Here is a 20080-nt window from a genome sequence, read left to right on the forward strand (position 1 = left end):
AACAGTACACACACACATAGAGGAGTCTGGGAGGATATATCCACAACATTAACATAATGCAATTTACGGTGGGTGACAAGAGCCTTCAGTGTTTTATTTAGAGGTTTATATATCTTGATATTTGAATTTTTACAGCAAGCATGTATTACTTTTATAATTTAAAACTATTCTTAATTAAAAACACTTATCTCCCTGGGAAACTAATTTTGAATGTCCTTCCACACCCACATAGTTGTATTCTAGCACTGAAACAAATCTGCTATCACACACACACACACACACACACCCTGGAAGGCTCCCTAAAGGCCATTTCCTCATCAGCCTTCGCCCCCAGCCCCAGCCCTGGTCCCTCCGTACCCACAGCATTACCCTGAGCTGAAACACAATCCTCTTCGGCCCAACTTTTTGGTGGAGGCAGAGGCAGTAGGCAGTAGCAACTCAGGCCCTACTGCTCTATTCTCAGCTTGCAAGGTCCCTACCCCTTGGAGCCCCTCTCCTCCTCAGGAGCTGTTCTGAAAGGCTCTATGTTGCTCAGCAGAGCGCTTTTGGAGGCTCTTCGAAAAACAACCTCTGCCATTTCCATCCACTCCCAAGGCTCCATCTCCAAGGGGCTTGAGGAAGGAAAGGACACTAATCCAGGCATCCCAGGTTGCACACCCCCTCAATCTCAATCTTCACCTCCCCGCCCCCATTCAACCAATCAAGTAATTCATGAACAGAGGTGGATTTTTTTGGCTGTACTCACAGCATGTGGAATTTCCTGGGCCGGGGATCTAACTCATGCCACAGCAGTGACCCAGACTGCTACAGTGAAAATGCCAGATCCTTAACTCCTTTGCACCATAAGGGAATTCCACGAACAGAGATTATTCAGCAAGGTGATGCTGGAGGCTGAGGTGAGGAAGGAGTGTGGTAATGCACTGCAGAGTCATGGCCTTTAACAAAGACTGGTTTCAATAAATTAGAATGATTTTATTTCACAGCATAGCACAGGGATTAAAAGTACAGACTTTAGACGTCATTTGACTCTTAACTGCAACAGTTACTAGTTGTGTGACCTTCAACACTGGATTTCTAAGTTCTTTGAACCTCGGTTTCTTCATCTGTCAAAGGGGGGAATAAGCTTGCTTCAAGGTCTTAACATGAGGATTGAATCAGTCATACATGTAAATTTCCCAGCTCTTAGAAGAATTGGAGAGATGGACACTGTTGGTAATGTTCTTATTACTATTAGAAATGTAGGCACAGATCCTGCCCTGGAGGCATTGGTAGTCAAGGTGGGAGTTAGGCAGAGCCCCTAGAAAGTTCAATGAGGCCTTGGATACAATGTAAAAGGCATTTGGAGACTGAGAGTCAAACAAATAATAAAGAGCTAGTTAGTTGCTTTACAGAAAAGATAGAAGAGGGAGTTATCCAGTCCAGACTGGCTTTTTAGCTTGTACCTCTCCTCCCAAGAGCTGCTACCCCAGCTCCAGAGCAATCCCTCCCAGACAGATTTTATGAATCAGCTCTGCCCACCACCCCTTACCCCCCACCCCTACCCCGCTCCATGCAGTATGAACCCCAGCACATGGCCAGAACCCCACCTTGTTCCCAAACCCTGGTGTAGGTGCTATTCTAGTCACCTGCCTGGTGTATCTTGCTCTGACATCTTTCCCCTCTAAGACAGAGGTCTTCCTCTAGGCGGCTCTGTCCTAGATCCCCAAAGGCCCCAGGCCCAGACTCCCCTCCACAGCATTCCATCCATGGGACATTTGTGGTTTCAGAAACACTGCAAACCCTCTTAACTGCCTAGAATCCAACCTCCCACTGATGTGCTGGGTGTCCCCAAACACTGTGCCACACTTTTCTACCAGATGTGCCTCTCTAGCCCCCTGTGTGCCTAGTCTTGGGCAGATTCCAGCCCCTCTCATTAGCTACCCTGTGTTCCAAGACAAGACAGAGATAGTGGCTGGTATGGCCAGACAGAGATGGTCAGTGGAAGAAGGAGCCACCTGTGACTTGGGCTGACTGCAGGAGGAGAGGGTATGCCACTGGCACCCATTTAGAAAAGAGTGAAAAAAGGCTTAGAAACAAACCATAATGAGCCCCAAATGACATGCTTGATCTCCCTCCTAAAAGACTCCTGGAAGGATTAAATGGAGGAGCAGGGAGTAGGCCAGCACACAGGGTTCAATGCTGGGAGTGCTCCACTTTCCAACCAAACCAGACAGTTCTGCACTCTCCAACCCCATCACCCCTCAAATCCCAGGGCTGCTAGAGATAGTCACCAAGCCCATTTCACTCGTGCCACACTACACCGGTGGATGCTTCCTCTGAGAGCACCAAGCCGTCTCCAACCTCGCTACCTGTGGACTTGCAGACTCCTCTGCCAGGAATAACTCTTCTCCGCTCTTTTGTGTTCAGCTTAGTCTAACATGAGAGACCCCTACATGAGAGACCCCTCCTCTAGGGAAGCCTTTTCTGTTTCTCCAAGAGAGGATCCTCTTCTCTGTGCTCTCACAGAACTCTGAGTGACCCTTTATTACAATGTTTACCACACTTCCTTGTGATTATTTCCTGAGTATTATGAATCGCTCTTTATTGCTGCATGGCCAGCCCCTTCAGGACAGGAGTTTTGTATTATTCATTCTATAACAGCACCTGGGACACTCAATACATGCTTGCATGTAGTATCATCAATACCACTTTTTACCAAATGCCAATGACATGCCACAGATGACACTAAGTAGGTGAGAGAGAAAATCTCATTTAATCCTCATGTAACTCTGCAAAGCTAAGTATCACATACCCCATCTTACAGATAAGGAACCTGTCGTTTGGAGAACCTCAGCTAAACATGTACCCTGTCCTTAGGTAGCCCAAAGTAGATGTTTATTTCCAGTTATTGAAATCTACTCAGTTTGAGTCAGTCCAATCAATAAGCTGCTCTTGAATAAATATTGGGGCATCTGCTCTTCTACAGGGGAGCAGCTTGTCATGAGGGCAGCCCCAGAGCCAAGTTCATTAGAGCTTTCTACAGCCAGTGGGTACTAAATTCTCCCTATATCTTACCTTCCCATCAACAAAAAGAGCTGTAATGGCAATCTCTCTAAAAGGCAATGTGTCTCCAGTGGATTAAGTGAGGAAGGGGCCGGGGAGGATTTAATCATTGTCGCACAGTAATTGAACGGAGATGTGAGGTAATTAAGGGGAAAACCACACCAGCACACAAACTCCACGCTAAGCGCTTTGCATCCATTATCTCTCCACATATCATCTTCTGTTTACCTCTTCAAAGAAGCACCATCTTCCCCAAACCCCTAATCACAAATCCAGTGGCCTGTCTCAGCTCTGGTCCCACTCATCCTCACCAGAACTCAGTACCACCCCCCATTTCCCTGACTCCCAACCCCCTTGGCTTATGTGAATCTAGGCTCTTCTGCTGCTTTCTCTTGGCTACTCCTTCTGACAGCATATGCTCTGTTCCTCCTAATTCTTTTCCTCCCGGCTCCTTTTCCTCTGCCGACCTCTTCAGTCAGGGCCTCGGCCTGTGTCTCATTTCACTAGATGTCCGCTCCCTGGGGATCTCATCCAAGCCTGTGTGAGATGTGGCTTCTACAATCAGTGACGCCCTCAGAACACTTGCAGACCCTCGCATTAACCATAAGGGTGATTAGCAAACTCCCCTTGCTGGAGGCCTCTGGAAGCAAGAGATGTGGGACTCTTGTCCCAGAGTCCAACCCACATTAGAAGACGGAGGAGGGAGGGGAAAGAGGATACAAGAAAATGGTCATAAAAGCAAGGGTAGAGCTGTCTACTTATCAAACAAGCACATGTCTGTATGTGTATCACATTTTACAAATGCAGGTTTTCAAAGACCACCCCCCCCAATAAAAAAAAAAAAAAAAAAAACAGCTGAGAAATCCATAGCCTAGAGCAACAACACTGGATAACTGAAGAGAGAGAGAGAGAGAAATACTAGTTCACTTTCCTTTTCCTAGTAATGCCCATGGGAAGACTGGGCAAGGAAATGCTTATGGATTAGAAGTAGGTAAACAGCGTGCCCATTTGTAATGTTACACAACTATAAATCTTCAGAAATACTTTGGCAGAGGGCTGTAGACCTAGAGGGAGGGACCTGAAAGGTCACCTAATCCGGCTTTTCATTTTATAGATGAGGAAAGTGAGGCTCAGAGAGGGAAGGAGTCTTGTCTCAGTCCAGTGATCATCAACCACTCAGGCCTCCTCTACATTCTGATCCTATGGGATACTGATCAAAAGGGTGCCAAACAGGACCACAAAGGTCCTAGGAGAGCCGAGGTGCACCTGCCACTATCTCCCGGGCTTAGAGAAAAGCTCACGGCACCTGACATGGCCAGTTACAGCAAATCATATCCTGTCTCCTGGGTGCCACGTCTTTTTTTCCCTTTGATGTATGATCACTTAATTCCCTCCTTGATTGCTTTTCAAAAGCAATCTAAATTAATGCAAACCCACAAAGGGCAAGGCTCTCTGTGAATAATTAGTGCATGATAATAACTGCAAATAGGGAAAGATGCAAAGTTGGGCTAAGAACTAGTGCTCCCAGCTCTCCGATTCACTCACTCTCTTCTCATTAGGAATTCTCTTTACACCATTAAAGAATGGGTTTTGAGGAGACTTGAGAAAGGGTAGTATTTCTAAGGAGGCCATGGGTTCATTGAAGGATGGTCAGAAGGAAAAAACAGAAGCAAAATCAGACTGGTGATTGTTACTAGGCCTTTGCCTTTTTCCTAGCTTCTGGTGGTGACTAAACACTTGTTCAAATTTCTGCCATTTAGAGAGGAAATATCATCACAGTCAAGGACCCACCATCACTTAATCCCATCCATGCAGGGTTTCCTCCTGCAAAACCTTAGTCCAGCCAGTATTGCCTCTTTCTCTTTTAGCCTAAAGTTCCTATCCCCAACCTTTACTCCTATTTTTGCCCCTATCTGAAATGTCCTCCCTCTGCCTACCCTTTGAAAAAGTCACAGCTTATACAGCTTTCAGAGGCCTTCTTAAAGCTTTCTCTGACAACTCTACATTTTTGGAAGTTCCTGTGATTTCAGGGTATGTGGCAGAAATTGCTAGTGCCCACCAATATCTACATTTCTTCCCTCTTTCCCAGACACACAGCTTTACCTTTCCAGGCCTAAACCATAAAGAATTCTCAGGCATGATCCTCACTCTCTCTTTCCACATCTATGGCTGGAAAGAAAGGATTCCATAGGCTTTGAGGAGGGGCCAAGTCACAAGATGGAAGAAGCCTGGGCCCCTGAATGACTGTGTGGAACAGACTTCCCAGCCAATTCAAAATGAGTTTGAAATTTTTTTTTTTTTTTTGTCTTTTTGCCTTTTCTGGGGCCACTCCCATGATATATGGAGGTTCCCAGGCTAGGGGTCGAATCAGAGCTGTAGCCACTGGCCTATGCCAGAGCCACAGCAACTCGGGATCTGAGCTGCATGTGCAAACTACACCACAGTTCATGGCAACACCGGATCCTCAACCCACTGAGCAAGGCCAGGATCGAACCCGCAACCTCATGGTTCCTAGTCAGATTCATTAACCACTGTGCCAAGATGGGAACACCTGAAATAAATTTTATTGTGCCAAACCACTGATATTTATCTATTACAGCAGCTAGCTTTACACATTTTAACTAACACAGTATGTCATATAGATTTTACTACACGTGCCAACTCTGACCTATTGTAGTGGCTGCCTGGAGCTCCACAGAAGGATTACTAGGCAGCATCTGGGCTTACTATAAGAAAGCCTGTAGTGACTAATTACTTATGTCTGCCATGCTGTATTTTCCTATCTCTGATCTATAATTCATATTTTAGTACTTAATTTAGCAACTGGTTGTATATAACTTCACACTTTTTTCACTGTTCTGTGTGCCTCAATCCTACCTCCCCTATAAAGTAATAAACTCCACGAGGGCAGAGGCCAAGCCCTGTCCACATTTGCTTAAAAGAGGACATACAGATGCAAATACTTATGAAGTTGACTTAAAAATAAAATTCAAAGATGGAAATAAAGTGTACTCTTGATTTTCACCAGGATTGTCTTAAATCATGCAGAGAAAACTGAGGTTTAGGAAACGTTACAACAAATAAGGCAAGCCCCTGTTTATCCCCAGCTAAATGGGATACAACAAGTCCCCTTAGAAAGTCAGTTTTTACCTACTATCGTACTTAATAGGCAGTTATATGGGAAGAGAATGGACTATCTGTAGGGCCTGAAAACTGGGCTCCACACACCCCTTTATTTAAGATTATGGATTGTCAGAGCCAAAACATCATCTAATCCAGGGACAGAAAACAGATTTCAAATCAGATGCTATCTAATACATTCACAAAGGCTGCCTGGAGAGCTGTATTCAGAAGATTCTGAGATCATATATGAGGCTAGTAGGAAATGAGTAGGAAAATCCAGAAGTTATATTCCCTTCATGTATCTGTCATTCCTGATCTAATCCACACTCATCATTGGACTATAACCAAATTAAGTCCCAAGAGGAAGAGCTGATTTACCTGATGTCACAGAATAAGTTGGTGGAAGAAGCAGGACTCAAACACAGGTTTCCCTGCATCTTTCCCAGTATTCCAGGCTTAAGACAGGAGGTGGACCTGAGAGAATAATTTGGAGCTACAGATAATCATAATACACATAATTACTCATTAGCACTTACTCTGTGCCAACCACTGTTCTAAGTGCTTTTCACATACAATCCTATTCAATCCTGCCAGAACAGCAAGAAAGGTGCTATGGTCACCCCCACTTTACAGATGAAATTGAGGCAAAAAAGAGGTGAGTTACTGCCCAAGATCCCAGGACCAGTAAGTGGCAAAGAACAGATTTAAACACAGAGGGAAGGAAAAAATCAGAAAAGAACAAAAGTAGATTTAGACATATCCTCACATAATGCATGGAAGAGTCTTGTAATTTCACCAACAAATACAAAGTCAACTAACATTGAGAAAAATATCCCAGGAAGCCCTAATGATCTTTTCAAAGCACCTAAAGGCTGCAGAATAAGGAGTGCAAAGTCCTGGTTGCAGTGGCAGGGAGCAGCAGTGAATGAGTGAGGAGACAGAGATGAGAACGGGTGAGTCAGTAGGACCCAGGTAGGACACTGAGCTCCTGGCATGAACATATAGGTCTCACCATGATCTCAAGCATGTCAGGTTGGCCCCAAAAGGTCTCATTTTGCTCAAAAAACTCCTTAAACTGAAAAATGTGGTGCATGGAATAGCACTGGCTGGCTCTGATCTCCAGGGCTTGCTGTTTCAGAACAGAAAGAGGTGCCCATAGATATATTTATAAGTTTAAAGCTGGCAAGCAGTTAAGCTACCTGGGGTTGCTCGACATCTGTTTCAGTGCACATTTCCCCCATTTTTTTTGTTTCACTAGATTTTAATCAGCCAGTTATTTTAAGCCTGAATTATGATTTCACACATATCCACAGCCAAATGACATAAAAAACTACAAAAACGCCATGACCAAATCAGAACTCAGGGCCAGCAGCTCAGCAAGGGCAGCCCCTCGAGAATAACCCCTGCCTGGGATCAAAGGAAAGTCAAGTGGTGGGTCACATCTGAGGGCTCGGGCCTCTGGGGAAAGAGGGGCCTCTCAGCCTTGAGCTTAGCTAGCCCAGGCCATGCACGGCCAGTCACCCCTTTGTTCCATGACCTTGGCCTGGAAACCTCTTTCCTCCCCTTGCTGAGCAAAATCCTCAGCTCCTTCAAGGCCTAGCCCAAATGTCAAGTTCTTTGGGTAGTTTTCCCTTGCTCCATCCCTACCCTATCTCTGCTTCCTGCCAAAAAAACCTCACTCCTCCTCCGTCTTGCCAGCTACTTTATCATACCACAGTGAGCTGTGCAGGGCCTGGCTTCCTGACCACACTGAGCTCCTCAGCACAAGGGCTGTGTCTTCCACAACTCTATGTCCTCAGCTCCCAGCCCATTCCATTCCATGTGTTTCTGGATGAAGGAAAGGAGAAGGGGAGAGATCACAGCTATGAACCACCCTCCTTCACAGCCTTACAGAGATTGAGGCAACATCAGGCAGCAACCTGGAGGCAGAAGCTGGTCCAGGTACTATAGTCACTATGGAAAATATTGGAGAGAAAAAGCTAAGAAGCAAAAGAGTGCCACAATTTTTCTAACATGATTAAGTATTACTTTTATCACTGGAAAAAACATAAAATAAACATTATTTTTAGGGGACTGTGTTTTTCACCCTGAAAGAACTTATAGAGTTCCCTATTTTGTGGGAAACAGACACTGCATGATCTGTTTACAATGCTTTGGGTGCACAGGAAAGGAGAAGCTTAGCCTGCCTGGTGGCATCAGGAAAGGCTTCTCACAGGAGGGGATGTTTTTCTAGAGACTTGAGGATGAGTGCGAGCAGGTAGACTAGGGTAGGAGAGGTGGAAGGGAATTCCAGGGAGAAGGAACAGTGTGTGCAAAGGCACAAAGACATGAGTGTGTAGGCTAAATGATAAAATGGAGTGCCAAGTGCATGAAAGAGAGTTGTGGGCATGAGCTTGGAGGATGTGCAATAAAAGGTTAATAATAAAGGGTGTTCCAACCCTGCATATTCCAAGGAAAGGACTGATTCTTGGCCAGTTCCTAGGAGAAAACCTCTGAGTTCTTGGAATATTAAGCCTGATAGCGTCTTTGTATTCTTGCGGCTATGGGCCACACCAGCTAGTTTAGGCTAACAATGTGATTTATGGTAAAGGCCTGGGTTTATTTCCTAGGCCTTAGTCACATGGGTGATTCCTGCCTACATGACTGACCCCCCAATAAAAACTCTAGATATCAAGACTCTGGTAAGCATCCCTGGTTTGGAAATACCTCACATGTATTGTCACACATCATTGCTGGAGAATGAAGCACTGTCCCAGGACTGGGAGAGGACAACTGAGGCTTATGCCTGGTGTCCCCTGGGTTCTTCACAACACACCTTTTCCTTTGCTGATTTTAATCTGTAGCTTTTTGCTGTAATAAACCATAACCCATGAGTATAACAGCTCCTCTGAGTTCTGGGAGTCCTTCTAGCAAATCATCTAACATTGGGTGGTCTTTTTTTTTTTTTTTTTTTTTTTTTTTTTTTTTTTTTTTTGGATATCAAGCCTGCTGGTTTTCTTTCCTTTTTTAATTTTATAATGATTTTTATCTTTTCCATTATAGGTGATTTACAGTGTTCTGTCAATTCTCCACTGCACAGCAAGGTGACCCAGTCACACATACATGTATACATTCTTTTTTCTCACATTATCATGCTCCATCATAAGTGACTAGACATAGTTCCCAGTGCTATACAACAGGATCTCATTGCTTATTCATTCCAAAGGCAATAGTCTGCATCTATTAACCCCAACTCCCAATCCACCCCACTCCCTCCCCCTCCCCCTTGGCAACCACAAGTCTGTTCTCCATGTCCATGATTTTCTTTTCTGTGGAAAGGTTCATTTGTGCCATATATTAGATTCCAGATATAAGTGATTTCATATGGTATTTGTCTTTCTCTTTCTGACATACTTCACTCAGTATGAGAGTCTCTAGTTCCATCCATGTTGCTGCAAATGGCATTATTTTGTTCTTTTTTATGGCTGAGTAGTATTCCATTGTGTCTATATACCACATCTTCTTAATCCAATCATATGTCGATGGACATCTAGGTTGTTTCCATGTCTTGGCTGCTATAAATAGTGCTGCACGGAACATGCGGTTGCATGTGTCTTTTTCAAGGAAAGGTTTGTCCAGATATATCCCCAAGAGTGGGACTGCTGGGTCATATGGCAGTTCTATGTATAGTTTTCTAAGGTACCTCCATACTGTTTTCCATAGTGGTTGTACCAATTTACAGTTCCACCAACAGTGAAGAATGGTTCCCTTTTCTCCACACCCTCTCCAGCATTTGTCATTTGTGGACTTATTAACTGTGGCCATTCTGATTGGTGTGAGGTGGTACCACATAGTAGTTTTGATTTGCATTTCTCTAATAATCAGGAATGTTGAGCATTTTTTCATGTACTTGTTGGCCATCTGTGTATCTTCTTTGGAGAAATGTCTATTCAGGTCTTTTGCCCATTTTTCCATTGGGTTGTTGGCTTTTTCGCTGTTGAATTATATAAGTTGTTTGTATATTTTAGAGATTAAGCCCTTGTCGGTTGAATAATTTGAAACTATTTTCTCCCATTCCGTATGGTGTCTTTTTTTTTATGGTTTCCTTTGCTATGCAAAAGCCTGTCAATTTGATTAGGTCCCACTGGTTTATTTTTGCTTTTATTTCTGTTGCTTTGGGAGATTGACCTAAGAAAACATTTGTAAGGGTGATGTCGGAGAATGTTTTGCCTATGTTCTCTTCTAGGAGTTTGATGGTTTCTTGTCTTACATTTAAGTCTTCAAGCAATTTTGAGTATATTTTTGTGCATGGTGGGAGAGTGTGTTCCAGTTTCACTGATTTGCATGCAGCTATCCAGGCTTCCCAGCACCACTTACTGAAAACACTGTCTTTTTATTTATATTCTTGCCTCCTTTGTTGAAGATTAATTGACTATAGGTGTCTGGGTTTTTTTCAGGTTCTCTAATCTGTTGCATTGGTCTGTATGTCTGTTTTGGTACCAGTACCACACTGTCTTGATGACTGTGGCTTTGTAATATTGCCTGAAGTCTGGGAGAGTTCTGCCTCCTGCTTGGTTTTTGTTCCTCAGGATTGCTTTGGCAATTCCGGGTCTTTTGTGGTTTCATATAAATTTTTGGAGTGTTTGTTCTAATTCTCTGAAAAATGTTATGAGTAATTTTATAGGGATTGCATTGAATCTGTAGTTTGCTTTGGGTAGTATGGCCATTTTTACAATATTAATTCTTTCAATCCAGGAGCATGGAGTGTCCTTCCATTTCTTTGAATCCTCTTTAATTTCCTTGATTAATGTTTTATAGTTCTCAGCACATAAGTCTTTCAACTTCTTGCTCAGATGTATTCCCAGGTATTTGATTTTGGGGGTGCAATTTTAAAAGGTATTATATTTTTGTATGCCTTTTCTAATATTTCATTGTTAGTGTATAGAAATGCAACTGATTTCTGAATGTTCATCTTGTATTCTGCAGCTTTGCTGAATTTGTTGATCAGTATGGGTAGTTTTTGGGTTGAGTCCTTAGGATTTTCTATATATAGTATCATGTCATCTTCATTCAGTGACAATTTTACCTCTTCTCTTCTAATTTGGATACCTTTTATTTCTTTTGTTTATCTGATTGCTGTGGCTAGGACTTCCAATACTACATTGAGTAACAGAGGTGAGAGTGGGCATCCTTGTCTTGTTCCAGATTTTAGTGGGAAGGCTTTCAGCTTTTCTCCATTGAGTATTATATTTGCTGTGGGTTTGTCTTAAATGGCTTTTATTATGTTAAGGTATGTTTCCTCCCTACCTACTTTTAAGTTTTGATCATGAACGGATATTAGACTTTGTAAAATGCTTTTTCTGCATCTATTGAGATGATCATGTGGTTTTTGACTTTTCTTTTATTAATGTGGGATATGACCTTGACTGATTTGTGTATGTTGAACCATCCATGGGAACCTGGGATGAATCCCACTTGGTCGTGGTGTGTGATCTTTTTAATATGTTGTTGGATTTGGTTGGCTAAAATTTTCTTGAGAAGTTTTATGTCTATAGTCATCAAAGATATTGGCCTAAAGATTTCTTTTTTGGTGGTATCTTTGTCTGGTTTTGGAATTAGGGTGAAGGTGGCATCTTAGAATGTCTTTGGAAATGTTCCTTCTTCTTCAACCTTTTGGAAAATTTAAGGAGGATGGGTATACTTTACTCTTTGTATGTTTGGTAGAATTTGCCTGTGAAGCCATCTGGACCTGGACTTTTTTTTTTGTAGGGAGTGCTTTTATTACATATTCAATTTAATTTCTAGTGCTTGGTCTGTTCAGCTGATCTATTTCTTCTTGATTCAGTTTTGGCAGGCTGTAAGTCTCTACAAAGTTGTTCATTTCTTCTAGGTTATCAAATCTGTTGGCATACAATTGTTCATAGTATTCTCTTACGGATTTTTGTATTTCTGCAATATCCATTGTGACTTCTCCTTTTTAATTTTTTATTTTGTTTATTTGGGTTTTTTCTCCTCTTCTTGGTGAGTGTGGCCAGAGGTTTGTCAATTTTGTTTACCTTTTCAATGAACCAACTCTTGGATTTATTGATTTTTTTCTATTGTTTTTTGAATTTCTATTTTATTGATTTCCTCTCTGATCTTTATGATTTCCTTCCTTCTGCAGACTTTAGATTTTGTTTGTTTTCTTTTTCTCATTCATTTAGGTGGTGGTTAAGTTGTCAATTTGAGATTTTTCTTCTTTTTTGAGGAAGGCCTGTATTGCTATGAACTTCCCTCTGAGCACTGCTTTTGCAGCATCCCATAGATTTTGAGTGGTTGTGTCTTCATTATCATTTGTCTCAGGGTATTTTTTAATTTCCTTCTTGATTTCCTCATTGACCCATTGGTTTTTTTAGTAGCATGTTGTTTAGTCTCCATGTAGTTAGTTGTTTGTCCTTCCTTTTCCTGTGGTTGATTTCTACTTTCATACCATTGTGGTTAGAGAAGATACTTTTCTTTTGCTTTTTTTTTTTTTTTTTTTTTTTTTTTTGCTTTTTAGGGCTGCACCCACAGCATATGGAAGTTCCCAGGCAAGGGGTTGAATTGGAGCTATAGCCACAGCAACGCAAGATCCAAGCCATATCTGTGACCTACACCACAGCTCATAGCAACACTGGATCCTTAACCCACTGAGCAAGGTCAGGGATCAAACCCAAGTCCTCATGGTTACCAGACAAGTTCATTACCACTGAGCCATGATGGGAACTCCAAATCATCTAACCTCATGATGGTCTTGGAGACCCCCCCACTATAGAGAGTCAAGCAGGAGCAGAGCAAAAAGAGCTCTGCCTTGCAGGCTAGTGAGTTTGAACCTCATTATGCAGTCATTATAGAACTGAAGGGTTCCAACTTGGGGCTGGCATGACAAGATCAAATGAACATTTCTTGAAGACACTTCAGACTACGGGTTGCAATGGATGGTAGGAAGGGAAAAGGCTGGAAGAAGGAAGACCAAAACCAGGGAGGATACTGCTAAGCCCGTCCAGGCAAGAGTTGGCGAGCCCTTGGTAGTGGTTAGTGGCCACAGGGAAGGACTGAAAGCAAGAGAGATTCAGGAAATGGATGCCACAACTAGACTCCAGGGGGAGGGAGAAAAGTCAAGGCTGACTCCCAGGTTTCTGGCCTAGGCAACTAGACAAGTGGTAGTATCAGTCACTGAAGTGGTGGATCCTGCAGGGAAAAGTTTGGGGGTGTCCTGACTGCCAACGTGGCTTTTCTCACTATATTCATTTCTACCATCTTGGGCAAACGGACTGCTTTGTCCATTCTTTTTTCTCTCCCTCACGCTATCCATTCAGCCCTTTGCCTTCCATGATCACTTACAGATTGCATCTCCTTAAAAACCACCAAAAGGTATACTTGGCAGATCTCCCTGACCTCGATTTCTCTGCTGGCAGAGTCACAAGAAAGGCATTAGTGCCTGCTGTGAAATAAGCCAAGCAGAGGACACTCACAGCTTGGGTGGCAGAGGTCTCACGAAACAAGGGACATGTGAGAAGATTTCAAATACCAAGATGGGATCCTGGGCCAGACACCAGGGAGGTTAGACTCAGATCCCTGTTACATGGCGTGAGAATGTGGGGCTGAGAGGAACAGGAAGAAAGAAAGGCTCTTTGGTCTGAACAGACAGTCTCCCCTTGCATGGGGCTAAGCTGAACTTTATACGTTTCCAGGTGACAAGGAGTCAGTGTGACTTGCGGTCCCTCCATGCTTGGCCCCAGGACCAGGCATCAGCCTTCTGGGTGCAGGTGATCCAAGCTGTCACAAGCCAAGGGTGAACCCCACATCCCTGGCTGTGCTCTGCCAGCCCAGCAGTTCCAATAGTAGCTCCAACAGCAGCACAGAGCCTGTAGTGCCCTGGGGATGCATCACTGGGTCATGCTCGAAGCCAGCCTGTTTTGCTCCTCCACCCAGCACTGTGCATCCCAGACACACGGTTGAGTGCACAGCTGGCTTCTGGCCTCCTGGCCTTCCTCCTTCATTTGCTTATTCAACAGCTACAAAGGCCTGAGTTACAGCCCATTCTACCCAGAAGAAGGCCCAGAGTGAGAAAGGCAGAGGACAAGTGAAGAGGAGTGGAATCATCCAATCTTTGGGTCCCAAATGGGGACTATGATGTGGCAAGAGCTTCACATACATACATTCCCAAAAAGGGAATATGGGAAATGGGTGAAAGCACAGGCTCCAGAATCAAGTAGACTGAGCCTGAAATCCCAAATTGACTATTTACTAGTGACTTTCTCAACTAACACACCCTACCTCAAAGGGTTAATACATGGATTCAATGAGCTAAGTTCTAAAATGCCTCCTATATATTAAGTGCTCAATAAATGTTATCTACTTTTACTGTTGGCTCTCTAAGCCTGGGGATTAGAGAGGAAACCTTTGAGTGGCAGGTCCTATAAGTACTACAGTGAGATGTAGTTCCTGTAAGGCTCCCAGTTCAGGCCAGATGGATAAGAGGATCACACAGTTTGCAGCTGTGCAGAGCTGGAAACCTCCTGAGAGATCATCTGATCCCTCCTGTCATGGATGAGGAAACAGAGAGGTGAAGTAGCTCTTCCAAGATCATTCAATAAGGTAGTAGTAAAGTCAAGACCAGAACCCAGGGCTCTAGATTTTGATTCCATTGATTTCCTCTCCATGGAAACTTATAAAAACAAAAGAGAGGACACCACAAGTCAGGTCATGGATGAAACATCAAACAACTTGCTGTAGTATAGAGGATACTATTAGTGTCCTGTGCAGATCCCTTTTCCAGGCCATGCAATAACCCTCTGTCACTGTATTAGCTGTTAATGGCTCACAGCTGCCCCCTCTTCTGGACAATCACCAACACCTTCCCAAGCCCCTGCTCCTGCCCAGATGATGGGAACTGTTTCGCCCAGATTACACCCAGTACAATCAATGCTGGCAAATGCTTAACAACCAGTCTTTTTTAGTGGTGGGGGAGAGGGAAGCCCTGGTTTGTGTGTTTGCCATTTTCTGTAATGCAGACACTCCCACCATGGCTGATTTCAACCCACCAACATAACGTCATTGAATATGGAGCTTCAAGGAGACACACAATATCTCTCCATCATATGGTATTTCCATTATAAAGATAAAGCAGACAAAAATAACCAAAAGAGCATAGATAAAAGAAAATTCTAACAAAATAAGTAGGAAGTGATGAGGTCTGAACATTTATTATAATTGTTTTTAATACTGGTTATTTAGTTTAAAGTTTTATATAATGTAACTTTTTTTTTTTTTTTGTCTTTTTAGGGATAGAAGTTGCCAAGCTAGGGGTCAAATCAGAGCTGTTGTTGCTGGCCTATACCATAAACACAGCTACACAGGATCTGAGCCACGTCTGTGATCTATACTGCAGCTCACAGCAACGCCAGATCCTTAGCCCACTGAGCAAAGCCAGGGATCGAACCCACATCCTCATGGATACTAGTCAGATTCATTACCAATGAGCCAAGATCGGAACTCCTATAATGTAATCTTAAGCATGGTGATGATCATTGTGCAACTATAAATGCAATAAAATTCACTGAGTAATTAAAAAAAGAGTGGATTACAGAATTCCTAAAAATTTGACAATGGGCTCCTCTGAGGTCATAGGGGATAATTCCAACACATCAATGATTGATACTCTACCCCATTTCCAATAGCCCAAAGCCATGACATGTGGGTGTAAAACACTGGCCCCCAATCTCATCCAGGGAATAACTCTGTAGTATGAATAATTCCAGAGCCCCCAGCAGATCAGTCTAAGGCTAGACTTTAGGTGGGGCCACTTCTCTCACTTGCTCTTTCTCCTTCCCTATCCTGGTCCCCTCATACAGGTTTTTCCTGAAGGACACCACTTAAAGAAATCACAGAGCCCCTAGCCCCATCTCAGACTCCACATGAAATCCAACCTAAAATGCTACAGTGTGAAAATTCAGGGAGAAAGTAGAAAAGACTACTGTAGATTTGGAGGAATTCTCAGGAGGCTGTCTGGAGGGGGTGGGATTCAAAAAGTGGGTGGAATTTAGGTTTGGAAAAGAAGAGTGAGAAGATATTCCAAATGGAAGAAGTAGTTTAATTCAGGTTATACGAACTACCATGCAGATGGAAGATCCCTCTACCAGGCTGGACAGAGTTCTCACAGGGACAAGGCATGGACCCTGGGGCCACCCAAAGCTGGAGGAGAAGGTGTTTCCATGGCTACAGTGTGATCAAGAAAGTTAAACTGTTCCTCTGTCAAGAGGTGTGGCTCTCCAGCAAGGATATTATGGCATCCTAGTTTGTGCTAAAACATGGAACTAGAAGGTCATTTTCAGGCTATATCGCTACTAGTGAATGAAAAGTTTCAGGTGATATAAGGGTAATATTATTTCATAGTTATATTGTCTTTGCTTTGAATTTAATTTTTTTAAATTTTGGTAAAATATACATTAGCATAAAATTTACTATCTTAACCATTCTTTGCTTTTGTTTCTAAAGTTACCTTCAATATGTAACAATGCTCACTTTTCATTTGCAGAAGTATGTAATGTTTCCTTTTTAAATAATTTGTACAGCATGGATTTGTTTAAAGAAAATATGCAGGAAATAATAAAAAAGTGATACAGATATCAAAAATTCACAAAGGCAGAACTCAAAACCCCTGAATTTTGCAAAATATTCCAATGCTCTCATTTTAAGTCAGAAAACTTGCACCCAGAATGGGTAAGGGAACTGCTGAAGATCACATGCCAGTTAGTTGCACAAACAGGATTAGAACCAAGTCTTGTAATTCTTGCTTCTATATCTTTCATTCTGCACTGTTTCTCCTTTAAAGAAGGAAGAAAAACAATGTGTTCTTTTTTAGAACACACCTTTCCAAAGTTTTATCCTCCCTCCAAAAGATATATAACAGAGAACCTATAAGGTTCTTTGTCATGACAGGAAAAAGTCACCTTCCCTTTTAAATCAACCTCATTGATGGTTTTCAGAGTAGAGAAGGGACTCATGGATAACAGGGTGTGCTGGCCTGGAAAAGACACAAATACTCTTGAAATCTGTCACCTCTGAATTTATCATTCCGCTAACATCAGATGTCAAAGCTATAAAGGAAAGAAAAGTTGGCATTTTGATGCCAGTGTCCACCTCCAGCTGTTCCACAGGGCATGCCTGTCAAAGAGGTAGTCTATTTGTTTTCTAAACTAAAATGTACAGGCAGAGTTGGTTTAAAATGCATCTTGATAAGAACTGCAAAGTAGAAAACTGACTGCCTTTGCCATTAAGTGCCTCTGGAACTTCAGGCTCCCTCCTTAACCTCTCCTGGACTCAGTTTACTACTCTCAAATAAAGACAATAATTTTGGCTTATCTCAGTATTGTTTCTACAGCCGCTAAATGTTTGGCAGGACAACTTAACAGTTTACATATTGTTTCCTCAGACCTAGTGTCTCCTTTAATCCATACAATTGTGTTGATAGGGGTTTTATTATTTAACAGTTGGGGAGACAGTGTCCGAAAGAGGTCATGTAACTTGTTCATGGTTGTGAGTGGGTCTCAAACCCAGATCCTGTGTCCATCCATTTTAAAAGTTTAGAAGACTATCACCAATGTTTCCCAAAACATATTTTTCAGAATCCCTGTTGACTGATAGATAGATAGACACACAGACAGACAGATAGATAGAGTTGCTAGTTATTGCTTTTCAAAAGAGATGTCGTATATAACACTATATTAAAAAGTGTTGACAGAACATTGTAAATCAACTGTAAAGGGAACAAAGTACAAAACATTTCTAAAACTGATTTATCAAATTACCAAATTCATCATATTTATCTCTCTCTAAAAATTAATATTTTAGGAGTTCCCATTGTGGCACAGTGGAAACAAATCTGACTAGTATCCATGAGGATGCAGGTTTGATCCCTGGCCTCACTCAGTGGGTTAAGGTTCCAGCATTGCCATGAGCTGTGGTGTAGGTCACAGACACAGCTCAGATCCATTGTTGCTGTGGCTGTGGTGTAGACCAGAAGTTACAGCTCCATTTTGACCCCTAGCCTGGGAACTTCCATATGCCATGGATGCAACCATAAAAAGGTAAAACAAAAAATAAATTAATAAATAAAAATTAATATTTTAGAGGTCATTTTGGAAACTGAAACTATCTATTGTAATTACTCTTAATTCTGTTATTACTGTCCATCATGTTTCTGTTGCTTTACGAAAACTGCGAACTCTCTACTCCATATTAGCATGCAGAAAACAGACCTTTCTATAAAGCCTATCTTTCAGGCCTATAACAATTAGACTGAGTACGGCCTAATCATTTGCTCCACAGGGCAAAACTTGGAATAACACAGCTGTTTATCACCATAATTGATTACATACAGCTATTTTCAGAGAAGTTGAACATTCCATGTATGTCTGTGTGGCCTACCTGCAAGTCTCAAGCAACCAATATTTATTTAATATTTATTTTGCCTTTTGTCTGTGTTCAGGTGTCTCTCTGTAGACCCAATGAGTCAAAGAAGGCAACCTTCTCTTCTGAGGTTGCTCAATTCCCACACACAATGATAAGAGGATTGGGGTAACAATGAAGAAATAAATTTTTTTTTTATTTTTTTTTTTTGCTTTTTAGGGCCAAGCCTGCAGAATATGGAAGTTCCCAGGCTAGGGGTACAATCGGAGCTGCAGCTGCCAGCCTCCACCACAGCCATAACAACACCAGACCTGAGTCTTGTCTGAGAGCTACACCACAGGTCATAGCAATGCTGGATCCTTAACCCACTGAGCAAGGCCAGGGATTGAACCCGCATCCTCATGGATACTAGCCAGGTTCATAACTCACTAAGCCACAAGGGAAACTCCCAAGGAATAATTTTTTAATAATTTTTTTAGGAGTTCCCATCGTGGCTCAGTAGTTAGCAAATCTGACTAGGAACCATAAGGTTGTGGGTTCAATCCCTGGCCTTGCTCAGTGGGTTAAGGATCCAGTGTTGCCGTGAGCTGTGGTGTAGGTCGCAGACACGGCTCAGATTCTGCGTTGCTATGGCTGTGGCGTAGGCAGAGGCTACAGCTCCGATTGGACCCCTAGCCTGGGAACCTCCATATGCCTGGGAACGGTCCTAGAAAAGACAAAAAGCAAGAAAAAAGAAAAAAAATTTTTTAATATAGGGTCCCACATTTTCATCTACTAGGCCCTACAAATTATGCATCCAGTCTCAAACAACCAGTGTTTAACTGTAAGGTACATGAAGGAAAAGACCATGTCCGTCTACACCCAGCACCTAGCATTGTGCCCAGCATGAGAAAGGGGCAAACTCCTTATCTATTGAGTGAACAGGTGTAAGGAAAGGGCTGTAGGGAGGAGAGACCTGGTCCTTCTTCTTACCAACAAGGCGTAGGAATCCCCTTAAACTTTGAAGGGTATTCACATGAAAAACAGGATCAAGCATCCAGAGAGAATGAAAACTGGAGACAAGCTGGAGAAATAGGCCAGCCTATAAGAAGGCAAGCAAGCAAAAGACCAGAAGCAGGCAGACACACTGACCTCTCCCCAGAAACCGGTACATTTTCCAATGCTTTTCCAGGCAACAGACAATATCAGAAAAGAGCACTAACCTGAATGTGATGCATTTTCCTTTCCATCCCCACAGATATCTGCCCCACCTCCCTTCCCTTGCTAAGCCAGCTATCTCTGATCCCCAGCACCTCTCAGCTGCTAAAAGCCTGAAAGGTTTAATCTCCAAGAAGGATGCTCCAGGGCTCTGTTATCAGAGTTACTTAATTCTGCATTTGCCACGGGCTTAATCATCTGCATCAGACCACACTCCCGTGACTCATGCACACACACTGGCTCTCTGGGAGCTGCAAGTTGTTCTCACTTCATCAGCACCTCAGAAGCATTAATAAAGTGCAAATGT

The 20080-nt window shown here is 42.7% G+C and overlaps 1 protein-coding gene across 50 annotated transcripts in view; it reads right to left on the reverse strand.

Annotated features, from left to right (window-relative positions):
* SRGAP3 (SLIT-ROBO Rho GTPase activating protein 3) overlaps positions 1 to 20080 on the reverse strand; it is a 393430-nt gene that overhangs the window by 206695 nt on the left and 166655 nt on the right. The window contains exon 1 of one of the 50 annotated variants that reach the window (XM_084989323.1): positions 19779 to 19809. The exons of the other annotated variants lie outside the window; for them this stretch is intronic. The gene's annotated coding sequence lies outside the window, so the exon portion shown is untranslated. Of the gene's footprint in view, positions 1 to 19778; positions 19810 to 20080 lie in introns of those variants that run through there. 50 annotated transcript variants of the gene reach the window in all.

The sequence above is a fragment of the Sus scrofa genome, chromosome 13 (genome assembly GCF_054392235.1).
Source record: "Sus scrofa isolate SSC_HxYL_T2T_F1_AM1 chromosome 13, Sscrofa_HxYL_maternal_Yorkshire_Landrace_v2.0, whole genome shotgun sequence".
NCBI lineage: Eukaryota > Metazoa > Chordata > Mammalia > Artiodactyla > Suidae > Sus > Sus scrofa.